General features: G+C 37.1%; 1 pseudogene; it reads left to right on the top strand.

The window, feature by feature from the left end:
• Positions 1 to 836: 836 nt before the first annotated feature.
• Positions 837 to 1,130, top strand: LOC149158793 (putative pectate lyase 8 pseudogene; annotated as a pseudogene).
• Positions 1,131 to 10,714: the final 9,584 nt, after the last annotated feature.

Genomic DNA, 10,714 nt, shown 5'->3' with positions numbered 1-10,714 from the left:
TAAGGGGTACATAATAATGGGTTAGGTACACAATATAATTAAGGGGTACATAATAATGGGTTAGGTACACGGGTACATAATAATAGATTAGGTACATAATATAATTAAAAGGAAAGAGAAAAGATAATATGAGGTACTTATGAAGGTACTTAAAAGAATAATGAATGTAATGTGATCATAATAATGAAATAAATCCACTACATATTTTAAAAGAAATAATATAATAATGAACAGTTTGCATAAAACACTATAAATAATTAGGGGCAAGTTTAAATATCTATAAGACTATACCAACTACTCATTATTATATGCTTTCATTTTAATTACAAAGTGGGTGTATTTCATTTGTATGGCCACATTACATTTATTCTTCTTTTACATACTCTTTGAGATTTAACTCCTTGTCTTGTTCATATTAAATGATATTTATTATAATTGTAATTGTTATATGCGTTTCTTGATTGTTAATTAGTTGGATTTGAAAGATTTAGTCCAACTAAAATAGCTCCTAGTTTAGTGTTTGGTTGAGATATTTTCTCAACTAATTGAGTGTGTGGTTAAAATAGTATTTCTATCTTAAACCACTACGTGATATATTTATATGTGTCTTTAATACAATGCAAAATAGTTTTGTGTGCACAAATATTTTATTTTGGTATTAAAGCTTAAAGTTTTGGTTGTAACTCCCTTACTAGAGGGCCAAGGAATATGACAAAAATGTGAGAGTTATTTGTTGTGTGAATATATTAGAGTAGGTTGTTTTGCACATTCATTCTTCCTATTTGCTAGTGTTTTATGTTGTTTACATCATGAAGTAAGACATTATTAAAGTTATGATGTTATTTGGTCATAATGACAACTATGCTGACGACAAGATCTTGAAGGTAACAGTTGCATTTAACCATTTTGGCAAAGGTCTCAATGGAAGAATGCCAAAGTGTCAATTTAGGCAATTCCATGTAGTGAACAATGACTACACTCAGTGGGAAGATTATGCCATCGGTGGAAGTGCAAACCCTACCATCTTGAGTCAAGGCAACAGATTCCGCGCTTCTGCAAATCCATTCAATGTTGCATATGAAGATGATCTGATACTCAATGGTGCATATTTCACACAATTGGGATCATGAGATTATTTTGCATATGCAACCACATACATTGTGATAGTGAGGAGTTCAACCCCAGTGCCAACCCTCACTTGGAATGAGGCGTACTTCTTGCAGGAACGAATCTCTTTGCTAATAGCATCCTCGACACCACAAGCTTCGATTTTGAGTTAACCTATTGGAAGCTTGAAATTTCCATAGTTATTGGGAAAATCCATAGTACGTTGTAGTTCTAACAATGGTTTGAACAAAACATGCGCTCCACATCCTTAATGCTACTAGCAACTTTCAGTTGCAACTATGATCAATAACTTTAGCTCTAGCATAAAAGAGTGTTTTTTTCTATAATAAAGTTACAGTGTTGCTTCCATATTTGGTATATTCATGGCACCCAAGATGAGGGAAATGAATGACATAACTCCAGTGCTACAATTATCCTAGCAATTATTTGGTAGTCATTTTTGTTTAGATATAGATAGATTGAGTCATAAGCATTGTGCACCTCATTAGATAGCATCATTATTGGCATATATTTTTGTAAAGGTACATGATGGTGAATATTTAAAATCAAATTAAATAGATCATGTTGTAATAGCTTATTCTAAATACATTTAGTGTCTAGATTGCTTTCCTACACAACTGACCAGTACAATGGTTGGCACTCATGTATCTCAGTAGACAGAAAAATGTCCATAGAATGATTAGTAGTTTAGTAATTACAAACAGAGAGTTAAATGTAATCTCAAACAACTCTCCCTAGATACCCCATATTATCTTCCCTATATGTATTACAACTTAAAAGTTTTCTATTGTAAGTTGTAATATACTCAAATAAAATATATATATATATATATAAAATGATTTTTTAATTTTTATTTAAAATAGTAAATAAAATATTTTAAAAGCTAATTTCTAATATGAAAAATAGTACTTTCACCTCCAACGAGCCAAGTCCCATGTGATGAAACTTTGACTTCCACTAATAATGAGGAACTTTATTAGAGTAAGAATTTTGTAGAAATGTGAGAATCATTTCATAAATTTGTTTAAAAAGATTATATTTATGTTTGAAAGATTTTAAAAGGAGTGTTTATAAATTAGTATAGTTTTTTTTTTTTACGAGTTAAAGGATTAGAAAGGTTAATATTTGTTAGGGCCTAAATCTACCTCAGGTTGAGAAAGGCAGGATCTAGGGTACCATCAAACCACACTTAACCTGGTAGCTAGCCCTACCAGGTCGGGAGAGGGCTCTCTCCTTGTCAATCTCAGAAAATATGGCCAATAAAGCTTGAGATGACTGATGTGATGATTGATTTTAGGCTAGGTACGTGAGCTGAGGATTTTGAATGAATTTAATTTTAGTTTTGTTGGCTCAAATGTGAAAGGCAATTTTGGGTCTAGGGAATGGACACAGTCTTGTAGAGATCTCTATGGGGTGAGGTAGGCAAATGGTTTAGTACTTCAAATTGAGTGAGATGGAGAGCTTTAAGACTAGTGAGGAGTTGGAGAGGGCATGAAAGTCTCAGGGATCCTCTTCAAACAGTTGAAAACATAAATAACTAAACAAAGCCCTAGGTAGAGCACTGCAAACTCAATGAATTCTACCTTTATCCTTGTTTCATTTAGTTAAGATGAACATAGAGAGATGATGTTCGGTCCCTAAAATACTAGTGATTACCCCATTACTATTGTAGTTGCATCCCTTATTAATATTGTTGTGCCCCTATTATCCCCATATTGTTATTACTGTGCCCCATAGAATCCCTCTATTGTTATTTTTGTGGCTTTATATTATTATTGTTAGGTCAGTTGGGTTATATTGTGACTCCTTAGACTCCTATATATAGAAAGGAGGTTTTGTCATTTGAATCATCCAAGAATTGTTCAGTTATGTAATGTAAATGAGGTTGCCCCCTCGAAGAGGCTGAATTCTAAGGTGTTGATCTATCTTTTCTATCTTTTCTTGAGATGGTTTCATAACATTTGGTATCAGAGCTTTGGATTCTAGGGTTTCGCTGCTTCAAATAGGTCATCATGGCATTTTCACGATAACTTCTTTTCTGCGACGTTTCAGAAGCTAAAAAAAAACCCATTTGAGAAGACATTGCGCTGAAGCTCGGGTCTGAATTTTAGAAGGACAAATCAAGAAGAAAAAGGTATTAGTGTTGATTGATTCAGGAAGTACCCACAATTTTATTCATTGTAAGGTAGCAAAAGAATTGAATTACTTCTTATACCCAGCACCAGAGTGTCAAGTGATGGTTGCAAATGGAGGAACAATAAATTGCTCTGGAAAGTGCCATAATATCAAGCTATTGATGAGAGAATATGTATTGACTAGCCCAATGCTTTCCATTCCAATGGGAGGTGCTGATGTTGTACTAGGAGTCCAATGGCTACAATCCTTCGGTACAATAGCTTTTAACTTTCAAGAACTTTTCATGAAATTTTCTGTGGAAGGAAAGGAAGTTGAATCAAGGGGTATTGCAGGGAAACCGGGAAAGATAATCAGCTCTAACGGTATGACAAAGCTTCTAAAAAAGGAACAAAGGGGTGTAATTGCACAATTATGTTCGCTAGATGTTTCCACATTGCAAACATCTATTTCTCCAGATCTCCAAAAAGTCTTGGACAATCATTCCAAGGTATTTGAGACTCCAAAAGGTCTCCCACCTATTCGTGATCATGATCATGCTATTCATCTGATTCCAGGAAGTGTTCCTCCAAACATCAGGCCGTACAGATATCCCTATGCCAAAAAGAGTGAAATTGAACGTATGGTTGCAGAAATGCTAGAAGCTGGTATAATTCAACCGAGTCAAAGTTCTTTCTCTACTCCAGTAGTATTAGTGCACAAGAAGGATGGATCATGGCGCATGTGTCCGGATTATAGGGAGCTCAACAAGCTCACTATTAAAGATAAGTTTCCCATTCATGTCATTGATGAATTACTGGATGAATTGCATGGATCAATTTACTTCACCAAGTTGGATCTTCATTCAGGATATCATCAAGTCAGAATGAAGAATGAAGACATTCCGTAAATAGCATTTAGAACTCATGAGGGTCATTATGAATTTTTGGTCATGCCTTTTGGCCTTACCAATGCAACTTCAACATTTCAATGTTTGATGAATTCCATTTTCAAACCATTCCTTAGACAATTTGTGTTAGTATTTTTTGATGATATACTAATCTACAGCAAGTCTTGGAAGGATCATGTTGAACATGTTGACAGTGTGCTACAACTATTGGAGGAGAAACAATTATATGAAAAAAGATCCAAATGTTTCTTTGGAGTACAAGAGGTGGAATATCTGGGTCATATTGTATCTCATGAAGGAGTTAAGGTAGACCCTAGCAAAATTAAATCCATTAAGGAATGGAAAATCCCCACATCCATAAAGCATCTGCGAGGATTTCTCAGGTTGACAGGGTATTATCGCAAGTTTGTTAAGAATTATGGGAGAATAGCAGCACCTCTAACAACATTATTGAAGAAAGATGCATTTTCATGGACTCCAGAAGCAACAAAGGCCTTCGAACATCTTAAAGAGGCAATGTGCCAAGCACCGGTCTTAGCTACACCGGACTTCACAAAAACCTTTATTGTGGAATGTGATGCTTCAGGAAATGGAATTGGTGCTATTTTAATGCAAGATGAAAGACACATTACTTTTGAAAGTTGTCCAATCAAGGGAAAGTTTTTACACAAAGCTATTTATGAGAAGGAAATGTTGGCAATACTCCATGCACTTAAGAAATGGCGACCCTACCTAATGGGAAGACACTTCAAGGTAAAAACGGATCATGATAGCCTTAAATACTTTTTAGAACAAAGATTATCCTCTGAAGAGCAACAAAAGTGGGTCACAAAGATGTTGGGTTATGACTTTGAAATCATCTACAAAAAAGGGAAGCAAAATGTGGTGGCAGATGCACTCTCAAGAAAGGATGAGGATGTGGAAGCATTGTTGTGCGCCATTTCTATTATCCAACCAGATTGGATAAATGAAGCAAGGGAGGAATGGAAGAATGACGAAGAAGTGTGGGCACTTATTCGAAAGTTACAACAAGATTCCAGTACGTCTGATACATTTAGCTGGCAAAATGATTCTTTATGGTACAAATATCGCTTATACCTCTGTAAGAATTCCCAACTAAAACAAAAGATTCTTTTGGAATTGCACACTTCTCCCTTAGGAGGGCACTCAGGATTTTTAAAAACTTACCACAAGGTTAAGAAGGAATTTTTTTGGGATGGCCTTAAATCAGATATTCAAAAATTTGTGGCGGAATGTTTGGTTTGCCAACAAAATAAAGTTGAAACAATTAAGACACCGGGTCTATTACAACCTTTTTCATTCCAAGACAATGTTGGGAGGAGGTTTCAATGGATTTTATCACAGGTTATCCAAGTCTGAGGGAAAGAGTATCATCATGGTGTAGTTGATAGACTTACCAAGTATGCACACTTTTGTGCATTATCACATCCATTTAAAGCCAGTACAGTTTCTACTGCATTTATGGAAATAATTCAAAAGCTACATGGAAACCCAAAGATTATTGTAAGTGACAGAGATCCCATTTTCACTGGAAATTTTTGGACAAAATTATTTTATTGTCTTGGTACTCAGTTAGCTCATAGCTCATCTTATCATCCTCAATCTGATGGGCAAACTGAGATAGTAACCAAATGCTTGGAAGGATATCTTCGTTGCTTTGTATCTGATAAACAGACACAATGGGTCAAATGGTTACCTCTGGCTGAATGGTGGTATAACACTTCCTTCCATACAGCAACAAAAATGACCCCATTTATGGCACTTTATGGATATCAGCCACCATCCATCACATCATATTTAAGAGAAAATTCTAAGGTTCAAGTAGTGGAACATCACATCGAACATCAACAACAAGTCCTCCAACTCTTAAAGGATAACCTCGTGTTGGCACAGAATAGAATGAAACAACAAGCAGATCAACATCGCAGTGAAAGAAGTTTTGATGTAGGTGATTAGGTATTCCTACGGCTACAACCATATAAGCAAATGTCCCTTAAGCAAGCTAAGAAGGATAATAAATTATCACCAAATTATTATGGTCCTTAAAAGGTGTTGCAAAAGATTGGTACTATGGCATACAAATTGGAGCTTCCTCCAGCTTCTTGATTGCACCCAGGGTTCCATGTTTCATGTTTAAATAAGGTTATAGGCGACAAGCTCCCAGTTCGAACAATCTTGCTAGAACTTGACGAGGAAGGAAAAATTATATTAGAACCGGAAGCAGTCACAGAAACAAGAACTCGATAGCTACAAAATCGATCAATTTCGGAGTATCTTATCAAGTGGAAGAACTTATCTGTTGAAGATTCCACATGGGAGGATGAGAATTTTATACAGAAGCATCCAGAACTACTCAAGCGTTGAGGACAACACTTTTTTGAAGGAGAGGGGCATGTTGGGTCCCTACAATACAAGTGATTACCCCATTACTATTGTAGTTGCATCCCTTATTAATATTGTTGTGCCCCTATTATCCCCATATTGTTATTATTGTGCACCATAAAATCCCTCTATTGTTATTTTTGTGGATTTATATTATTATTGTTAGGTCGGTTTGGTTATATAGTGACTCCTTAGACTCCTATATATAGAAAGAAGGTTTTGTCATTTGAATCATCCAAGAATTGTTCATTTATGTAATGTAAAGGAGGTTGGCCCCTCGAAGAGGCTGAATTCTAAGGTGTTGATCTATCTTTTCTTGAGCTGGTTTCATAACAGATGATGGCATACATAAAACACATGTAAACTTGAAATTACAGAAGGAAACACAATACCAAATCAAGTTGCCACAAGAGTCCCATAAAGTGCTGCAAAGCCTAGTCTATTCCTTTGCCAAACTGTTGAAATGAGTGTACAATAATGTTCAAAGCATTCACAAGAGTCCAACCTTTACAAGTGACTGAAAAACTACTAGATATAGGCATCAAAAAACTCATGCTAGGCTTCAGGGGTCAAAATCATGAGTTTAGGAGCTATTTCAACAAGATCTAAACTAAGAACTGAAACGTAGGAAGTGGAACAGCTTGCCTCTAAAACCTAGGAAACTGATTCATTCAGTTGCAAACTACCTTTTCATGATGAATCTACCTCTATGAGTGAAAATTTAGGATAATTACATCAAAATCCATCAAGTCACATCAAATTACATCATTAGTTTGACTATTAGAAAGAGAAAAGTGAAACTATGAAGAAACTAGGCGAAAAAATAGAGTTTTTTGGCCAAAATGAGAAAATTTCATCATGTGCGTCGCGCTCCTGTCCCTGTGCGCCACGCTACTTTGAAGCTGATTTTGGAGGCCTTCCCATGCACCAAATTTTCTCCAAGTGGGCTTGTTGGAAAGGTCTACCTGTCTACTTTCCAAAACAAGTGGAATTTCTAAATTTAGTCTCCATTTTCCCCTCCAAAAATGAGTTCTCCCAACACTGCTTCTTGTGTGTCCAAAAAGGGGCAGAAAGGTCATTTTTGAGGTGTTTTTGACCTTTTTGGAAGCTCAAAACATGTCAAAATTTTTTGGCCATGTGAGAGAAGTCATATTTTTCCATGAGGAATCCAAAAATTCTGAGTTTTCCTTAAAAGGAGGTCCCTAGCAAAAGCGTGCGCCAAGTGGCACAACGCACTAGGCAGAAAAACTTGTTTTTTAGGCCAAAATTTCAAAATTTGCAAAAATTTTCCCAAATTTCTTGAAATTTGGGCTGAGTGTTCCTCATCATGTGCTGTGTTGGGCTAAGGAAGCCTCAGCCAAGGTCTGGAGTCTATCTTGCTCTTTTCTCTTCCTCATGGCTTTCTTTAACTTAGCCTTCAAAATCCTGATTCTCGCTTTGCACACCTTGTTTCTTGCCAAGTAGTGGTATGCCATGTGCCTCAAAATGTTTTTCTCTTTTTTGGACTTCTCCAGCATCTTTTCCAAGTGTATGTTTATCCTCTCAATCCAATATTCACGATCAGCTTCAATTTCTTGTTCAAGTGGTGTCAACTTGACTTTCCTCCTCTTGGCAGCTTGCCGGTTTTCTCTTATGTTTTGAAGCTCCATGATGGTTTTCTGATCCTATAACTGTTTGTTTCTCTACTCCAAATAGTTGATTATCCACTTGGCTCTTTCCAGGTTTAGAGACAAGTGATGAATGTCCTCTTGCTGCTCCTGAATGATCTCCTTGAGCTTTGAGCTTTGGGAGCCCAAATCAGTGTCATCATCCTGAATAAGAATGAAATTTGCCTCTTGACCTTCTGAAGGTCCCTCATCATGTAATGGCTGCTTACCCTTGTCCTGTACCTGCTTTGCTGATGGAGGAAACGAGACCCCTTCCACCCCGGGTGGAGATAGTACTCATTTTGCTGCTGTAAACAATCTCCTAGTGCCCTTTTGGTATGTGACAAACACTGGCACACTAATTGTTTGTGTCTCATGAACCTCCTACTAATGTGAAGGCTCCCCTGCCTCATGAAAAACTAATGGGGGCACTTGAGGACCTATAAAGACCTCATGTGAAATGAAATCCTCCCATGAGATATTCAGTAAACCAAGCTGATGCAAAACCACAATTTTGATTAGTGCAAAGTGATAGATGTTGTTATACTACTGATGAGGAGGCTTCCTTTGCACTAATGTGGTCATCTTCTCAATATTCCAACAAATGAAATAGGGGAGGTTCATCATCCTCACCCTAGTAAAGTGCATCAACAATCTGATATGATAAGTGTACAGACGAGAGAATCTGCCCTCACAGCTGAAATATTTAATTATGAGTTTCATCAAGGGAGCATATGTGTCCTGTAAGTACTTGAATGGGAAAACTCTACTGACATGTCTCTGAAAACTAGCCTTGATATAAGGCTCATAATGATCTATGTCTACCAGCTACCCCTTATTCCACTACTCACCTACATTCAGAATACCGGTTGCTTGAGAAATTGTCTCAAGTGTCAAGGTGAATGTCGCACCTGCCAAATTGACTTGGCCATTGTGAAGATGGAGCACACAGTCTGGCCAACTCATGGTGGTATTTGACTCTTTCCACCATCTCACGAAATTGATAACAAGATTGATATTGGAAGCATGTGATAGCAAGAGGACAGGCCAACAGCTCGGCAAGTGAAGTAGGCTCCTCCTAGTTATGTTTTCCACTCTTATGAGGCCTCCTTGGTGCATGAATTTCTCTAGAAGAGTCACTGACTATTTCCTCATTTCTATCATAAGATGAATCTGACTCCATGTTTTCCAATTCTTGGGTTTTCTTAGATGAGTATGAAGAGATTTTATGGTGTCAATAGGTTTTTGTTGCAAAAGATATGAATTTATGAGGGAAAGTGGAGGGAATGTGGAGGGACTATGTATGAGAGGTTGGGTATGTTGTTTGTAGGGTTTTTTGGGGAATGAAAGGGTTTAGGGAATAGTATTTAGGGTTTAGGGTTAGTAATTTAGGGATATGTGGAATAGGGAATGGGTAAATATGAATGAAAAGGGAGGCAGAAAATAAAGTGAGGTAGTGAGGGAATGAGGGAGTGAAATGATAGGAGTGGGACTTAGCAGCAAAAAATGCAATTTATAAAACCTAAGCAATTTTTTTTTATCAAACTGCAAGGAACTAGGGTTTCAATATTTCCCTATTAAATCACCAAGAAGATTGAGACAAACTCATGCATTGAGCATACTGGAGTGTGAACTTGGGCAATGAAGAATTTAGCAATTTTGAGAGTTTGGAGGAAGCTGTGAGCGATTTCGGGCCTTGTAGACCTGTGCGTCGCGCCACCTCACAGGTGCGCCGCGCTGCCTCGGTGCGTCGCGCCAATACAAATTTTCAACTGGGAGTGGGCTCTGTGTGCGCCGCGCTCTAACCCAGGTGCACCACGCCTATGATTTTCGCCCTTTAAACATACAATCACTCTCCTGGCTCTTGAAAACACAAATGGACTTGCTCTCTTTCACTTGGGGACACAAATGAGCCTTCTTTGTATTGAAAACACTTTATATTGCGATGGCTTTAATATTTCATTCAAGAAAACCCACTTTTCTAATGTTTGACCTTCATTTGTTTTTTTCTTAAACTCTGTTTTGGGTAGTTTGCTTTACTTTTGCCTTTTATGGACTGAATGCTTTGACTTTTTGTTTGTTTTGCAGGTGGTGGAGTTGCAGAGGCTTGGCAAGGTGACCAGGGCTACCTCTGAAATTATTACATATGGAAGAAAAATGAAATTACATCAAATTTATACATGAAACATAAAAAACTCTGTTTTTCCTCAAAACAGGGTTTTGAGGAAAAATCAATCACTGAGCATGTAATTATGGAAATTATTGTTGCTGAGACTTTATTTGACCTCCTCATGCGCCTGCTAACCATTATTGGGCATTTTCAAGACCCTATTGACGAAACCTTAGACCTAATGAGACCTAAAACCCTAAAAATGGCTTTTGCAGATTTAAAGACAAAAAATGACTGGAGATGATCTAGATGTTTGAAAATGAGCCAGCAGGTAAATAACATGAGGGAAAATGTATAATATGCCACTACCATTAGAGGATCCATGACCCTAATGGAATGCAGCTG

This window comes from Pinus tabuliformis, chromosome 5_2, assembly GCF_031772625.1.
Source record: "Pinus tabuliformis cultivar Carrire ecotype Pingquan chromosome 5_2, CPIR1, whole genome shotgun sequence".
Taxonomy (NCBI): Eukaryota; Viridiplantae; Streptophyta; class Pinopsida; order Pinales; family Pinaceae; genus Pinus; species Pinus tabuliformis.
The sequence above is the reverse complement of the archived record's forward strand: the minus strand, read 5'-3'. Positions and strand labels throughout refer to the sequence as shown.